The sequence below is a fragment of the Lepidothrix coronata genome, unplaced genomic scaffold (assembly GCF_001604755.1).
Source record: "Lepidothrix coronata isolate B3197 unplaced genomic scaffold, Lepidothrix_coronata-1.0 Scaffold21, whole genome shotgun sequence".
In the NCBI taxonomy this organism is placed as follows: domain Eukaryota; kingdom Metazoa; phylum Chordata; class Aves; order Passeriformes; family Pipridae; genus Lepidothrix; species Lepidothrix coronata.
Window position 1 is genome coordinate 2,038,439 of NW_016690201.1, and position 6,531 is coordinate 2,044,969.

Below are 6,531 nucleotides of genomic sequence, written 5' to 3' on the forward strand. Positions count from 1 at the left end.
GAATGGAAAGTTTCTGCAGCATTACAGCTCAACATGCTTGGAAAAGTTTTGATGAAAACACTTTCTGTAGAACAGAAAATGCAATTTTATCAAAACTAAAACACCTTCTATGAAATTGTGGATCTTGAAAAGAAATTATTTGGCAAAAATTGGAGTGATTACTTTCCTCTTTTTGGAGGAAATGAAATGTCTATACCTCATCAATCATGTTTTGGGAAAGTTTCATTTGGTTTGTTGAAGAGTATACTCGACCCCAACTGCATTTGGTATTTTAAGATGCATTTGAAAGTGAAGAAAGAATGTTTGAGACAAGGCTTCCCTTAATTGAAACTGGAAATGTGACTCTAAAAAAGATTTTTACTGGTCTTACTCAGAATTGGGAATTTCCCAGCCTTTCACGCTTGTTAAGACTGAATTATTCCTGAATATCATGATGTTTTTCAAGAACAGACACTGATTCTTGACTGGCTTATCCACAATAAATCATTAAATCCATATAGCTACAGAGCTGCTAAAGAGTCCCCAGGACACTAGTCTTATTTCATTTAGGCTGCTAAGCTCTAGACTTGAAATAGCCTCCTGCTCTCCAGTCACAGAGTTTTGGCAGGACCTTATCCTACCATAGGGGAAGAAGGAATAGGCAGAGGAGACATAACCAGCCCAACATCACATCTGAGCTTGATTTGCTTTAGACTCCCAGGAAGAAAAAACAACACAAACGGTGCAGCCCTGGTAAGCTGTACGAGATCAAAACCCCAGAGGGGCAGATGGGATGGCTTTTTGTCAATGTGACTGTGCTAATGCTCAGGTGTCCTGGGCCCCTTGTCTCCCTCTGATACCTGGTGGATCCACCCAGTCTGCTGTGTCTCTCAGGGGTGGCTAACATGGCAAGGCACGAAAGAGGGGAAGAGGGATGGAGGTGGCTGTAAACACTGAAACAGCACCCATGAGAGACCCTGCAGGTCTGTGACTTGCTTTCTCCATTCTTCTGTGAAAAATGGCATTTGGAATGGGTTGATGGTTATATTAGTGTTATGGCAGGGCACCTGTGTAAAGACTTCATGTTGTAGCTTGTGCTGGATGAAGCTCTTATTCTGGGCTTTGTTCACATTGTGCTGCTGAAAGTAGAGGGAGCAGCAACCTTAATGGAGAAGCAGAGCTTTTTCCAGAGCTGAACCTTGGGGGAGCAATGCAAGCATCTGCTAGAGGTGTTGCTGGGGAAGAGTGGGGAGTGTGAATAGGACTCCCTTTCAGTACCTTCCTGCGACATAAGGGAACATACTTAAAAATTATCACATTTGTGGGCATTTCTTTGACTACTTGATATGCTCAGAAGCACAGAAAAGATAACAAGGAAGAGGGTCTTCTGTTGTGCTGTAGTGGTCCTGGAGGATACCACGGTCAGATGGAAAAACTGTGAGATTAAAAGATTCAAAGTATGTTTTTGATGGGGAAATGAAGTATGAGAGACAAATCAGGAGTGGAAAGGAGAAACCCCTGACCGGCATACATTGCTTTAGAAGGAGTCAGTGAAGGTTCCCTGGCAGCAGGGCCACTGTCCTCCAGCAGATTGGAAAATTATTATGGACTGAGCAATAAGCAAAACACAGGGCCTGGGAAAGGGCATGTTGTTCTTCAGTAGGGTTTGAGAGTTATTTCCCTCTCTCTATTCCTGTCTTGCATAAATACTTTACACTGGCACCAGCCAGTTACAGCCAATGTTGCGTATTTTTCATCCATCAGCTTTTTGAAAATGTGACAGAGAGCTGCTTAGATCTGAAATTTAAGGTTAATTTCAAAATTGGGAGAAGTGACTGCTTTTGTGCATAAGGAAAATATACACAAAAGAAGCCTTTGTGTAAAGGAAATGTTTTAGTACACTTATTTTTAAACATGTTATGGCATTGTAAAGTGGTGTGAATCAAGTGTGATTCTCACATTGTACCCAGAAATAGGAAAGGCTCTATGGAAGAGTCAAATAACACTGAAATTTAGAAGGTTAAGTGAGAAGCAAAAAGAGGGTTAATGCAAGTAAACATTAATCTGATTTCTATGGACGCAGAGCTGTTTGATCAGACCTGGTACTGTATCTGCATGTCTTTTTCTGTCTGAAAACTGTTTGTATCTGTTGTGCAACTTTGATTAAGTGTGATAGAGGGAGGAAGGTACTCAGTGTAATTAATTTCTGTCAATGAAATGCAATGAAAGGGTGGAGAAGCCACTGCCATCCCCCAGAGAGAGCTTAGAGGTGATCGCAACCTTTGATAGACACCAGAGAATCCATGCAGGGCAGCCCTTGTGAATGCCTCTGCTGCAGGGAAAGCCACCTTGGGAGGTTGCAGATGTTCCACCTTTGTGCTGGGGTAGGCTCTACTTTTTTAGCATATTTATTGAGAACATTTGTAGTGGTGTAGTCACACAACGATGTGCTGAGCAAAGCCCTGTTTGCTGGAGAATGGAGATGGTAGAGCGTGGCAATGGTGCTGGGCGCTGACCCCCCCATGCAAGTCCAAAGTTAACACATTCCCAAACACAGAGCTAAGATTGCTCAGTTGTCTGAACTCCTATCAGCAACATGGCAGAAGGGGAGAATTCTGCCTCTGGCAACAAATGTGAAGTCAAGATGTGCAAATTCCCACCTTGGGGATTGCTGCTTTAGGTTATAAAATGGTTATTAAATTGCAGAGACTTAAGGCTACTTCTGTGTTTAAAAGTTCTGTAAATGTGTAAAAAAAAAATGAAAAAGAGGGGGGAAAAGAAAGTGTGGCTTTTACAGAATTGCATTTCACAGATGCAAACTGTGACGTGTTTCTGCAGGTTTTTCCTAGTACTGGTTTCCCATTACTAGGTGGTGGAGTTGTTCACTGGACCTGCTAAGGAGAGGTGCAGTTTAGAAGTCCTGCATAACTTGATTCTCAAGCATCTCATTGAAAGGCTCGGTTTCAGAGCACTCATTTCTTCTTACCATGGGGGTTGGCCATGGCTGCTTTCAGGTGGCATGTGTGACTGCAGATTTTCAGTGGGAGAGGACAACTCTTTGGGAGGGATAAAAATTAATTCTTGCCAACATGTAGTGGCTTGTCAGGAGTGTTGGATGATGAGCCTGATTTTGGTACCGAATCTTCCTTACAGCTGATCTAAGTCTCATCTTTGTGTTTGCAGGGAAAAAACCTGCTCCAAAGTGTCCTGTAGACTGTGAGGGTGGGATGTGACAGTGCTGGGATAATACTCAACATGAATGAACTTCAGGTATCCCACACTATGGTGGCCAAGTCATGAAATGGCATAAAGCCTATTCTTTAACAAGCAGAGCTTGCATATTCCTGATGATGGCCAAAATAGGAATATTTTGCTGTGGCAGGAAATCCTCTCGAAGCAGCGGTACAGTGTAAATGGCAGTTTTGCTGCTGACAATTTTAACTGTGGAAAAGCTGTGCCCTCTTTAAAGATTCTCAGAGAGGCCAAGTCACTACTTTATAGTTCATTTCCTATACTGTGGAAGTGATGTGTTAGCCATTTTATTTTATGGAGGAATATGTAATGCTATTAAAAATTTGGCTTTAGCAAAATAGGAAGATTTATGGAACACTGAAGTTTACAAGTGAAGGAAAAAATCATAGGGAATTCCAGTAGGCAGTTTTTAAATGTCCTTGAAACTGTAATGTTCTAAAAGTTTTTGTTATGACAAGGTGCCTCTTCATTTCCAAGTTTAAATGCCTTTTGAAGGCAAAGATAATTGTTTTTTCATGCAAATCAAATGACCATGCTTACTTTGGTCTTCAAAGTGAAAGATCCACCGACCAGTATTAACAACAAATGGTATTATTAGAGTCAACAAGAAATAGTTTCTGCAATGCCATGCTTGACTGTAGAAGAGAATAGTACAGCTGTAAGCGGTAAAACAGAATACTGCTGCAAAAGGGGTTAATTAAGCAGTTTTGGAAATCCAGATTTTGAGTTTCTCTGAGACTTGCGTGATGGAATTTTGTGTGTGTCAAATAATAATTTTAGATCCAGACCACTTAGATCCTTGGTTTTATTGTGCTGTTATAACGCCCTTGGAAATTAATGGGAAATAAAACTGAGCATGTGCAGACCATGTTGATCATTGACACTATCAACTGATGTTTTTCAGCTTAAGCTGTACTGTATTTTGGCACTGTTCCTTTCCTATTTTTTTTATGTTTGGTTTTTTGGTTTGTTTTTTTTTTTTGATCCTGGCTTCACTGAAACTGGTCAGACTCTAAGCCTTCACACTTAGGGGTGAAATTCTTACACTCTGCCTTTTGCAAGGTGCAGCAAGCAAAAATGTTTTTGTTCCATCCAGCACAAACACCAGACATTACCTGGCTGTGTGTGTGTGAAGGGGAGCAGGATCTGGCACGTAAAGGAGCAGTGACTGCCTGTGAGGTGGGATTGCTCCTTGTGAGCACTGCAGGCATGCCCTTGGTCTGCAGTTAGTGTGGAGTGGGCAGTCAGCCAAAATCCCTTGAACTGGGGAAAAAAATTTTTGTATGATGCAGCAGCAAATCAGTCCTCTGTGGTCCTCTTGAAGAATGATGATTATGATGAAGGTAGTGAAGCACAGCAATAGGTTACCCCAAGGTGTTGTGGATGCCTCATGAATGAGAGTGTTCAAGGCCAGGTTGGATGGGGCTTTGGACAACCTGATCTACTGGAAGGTGTCCCTGCCCACAGCAGGGGTGTTGGAACAGGATAATCTTCAAAGATTCCTTTCAATTCAAACCATTCTATAACCCTATAAAGAGCATTTGGGGACCTGTCCTTCAAGGGGATAGTAGAAATAGATAGGCAATGACTGACCCGATTTGCTTCAGAGACGACTTGGGAAGAGATATTAGGAGATCAGGTTTTGGAAGAGAGGGTAAAATGTGGCTGTGTCTTCTGAGAGAGAACATGGGAGACTTGTCACTCTTCCTCTTCTGCTTGGTAAATCTATGCTTGCTGAAGATGTTTTAATCTGCAGCTTTTCAGTCAGTCCTCTGCAGAGGGAAGCAGTTTGATCATCCCTTTTCAACACCACATCAGCCTTTAAAAGATGATACAGCAAATGTGAATGTGTCCTTTATTAATCAAACCTTCTTACCAAGTGTTGGTATTGTCTTGCTTGATAAGTCTTGGGAAATATGATATAATCAAACAGTGGATCAGAAAAGTGCTCTTCAAGTGCTAGTCAGGCTCATTATCCAAATGAAGGAATTCATCAGAGAGGCCTCACGTCAGTTAGTATTTTTCCTGATGACCTGGACGATGGAACAGTGATTCATGATTAAATATATCTGAAAATGGAAAATTTGAGATGGGAGTGGGGCTCAGGAGTTCTAGGCAACAAGTTTCTGGTTCAAAATAACTGAAAGAAATGGAAAAAAAATTATTTGAAAATAGATTATAGTCCAGGGAAGACAAATGTGAATTTCTGTATTGTAACAAGTCATAACTTTTCAGTTGGCTACAAGGTGGGAAACAAATGGATAGACTGCAATTCTGCAGAAAGAGATCTAAAAGTGACAATGACTGAGGTGATATATATATTATCAATAATATATATTATCAGTTATTCCACAAGGTTAAACAGATAGAGGTGATAGGACATGCAAAGGGATCATACTCCCTGTGGAGGTAATAGTGGTAAGACCAATTGGAGAGGCTTGAAAAGAATAAGACAGACCAGGGTCCTATACCATGAAGAGAGGGGTTGTGTAATTTAAGTGATGGTAAAGCTGAAAGAAACCAAATGAGTTTTGTGAAGATAAAAGCAATACTCTGTTCTCTGGTCCACGGTGGCCAGAAGAGGAATTAAGATGGTTTCACTGAAAGTTAACAGTCATTGGGACAGGCAACTTGCAGTAACTCTGTTCCTACCATGTAGATGACCATGTCAGTCAGGGGTGGTGTGTGTGCAGCCATGCCTGGGGGTGTGAATTCATGAGGCCCCATTTGGTCTTGTGCTTCTGCAATCAAATCAGGACATGGGGGGGGGGGGGGAAGAACTCTTAACCAGTAGTGATCTAACATTTTGGCCAGTGCTTGCTTCTGCCTCTCTTCAACCTTGTGCTTCTAGTTCCTGAGCTCAGACTCTTTGCTCTGCTTGTGTGTTGACATAAATTATACAGCAAGTCCTTTCAAGCAGGGGCTTTGTTTACCTGCCTATTTGTCTGGCATCAGTGGGGCTCCAGTGTTGACTGGCGCTCCAAGCATAAACAATAACCATTGTCAGAGTAGATTATTCAGAGCAGAGCAATCATGAAGTCATTTGCTTATGAAAAGCTCCCCAGAGCATGAGTGCTTGCTGTGACCCAGAAATGTTGGCATGAAAATCGATTACATGGTAGGATTTATGTGGCAAACTTGTGGTTCTTCCTTGTGCAGACAGTGCATGGTGTCATGGAGATGGTGCCTATTGTGTGAAATGTATGTGCAGCCTTCCTAAAGGGAACACAAACTCTAGCCACTGGGAAAGAGGGCTGAAGGAGCCCGTTTGTTGGGAAGGGCAGTGATGAAAAGTCTTTG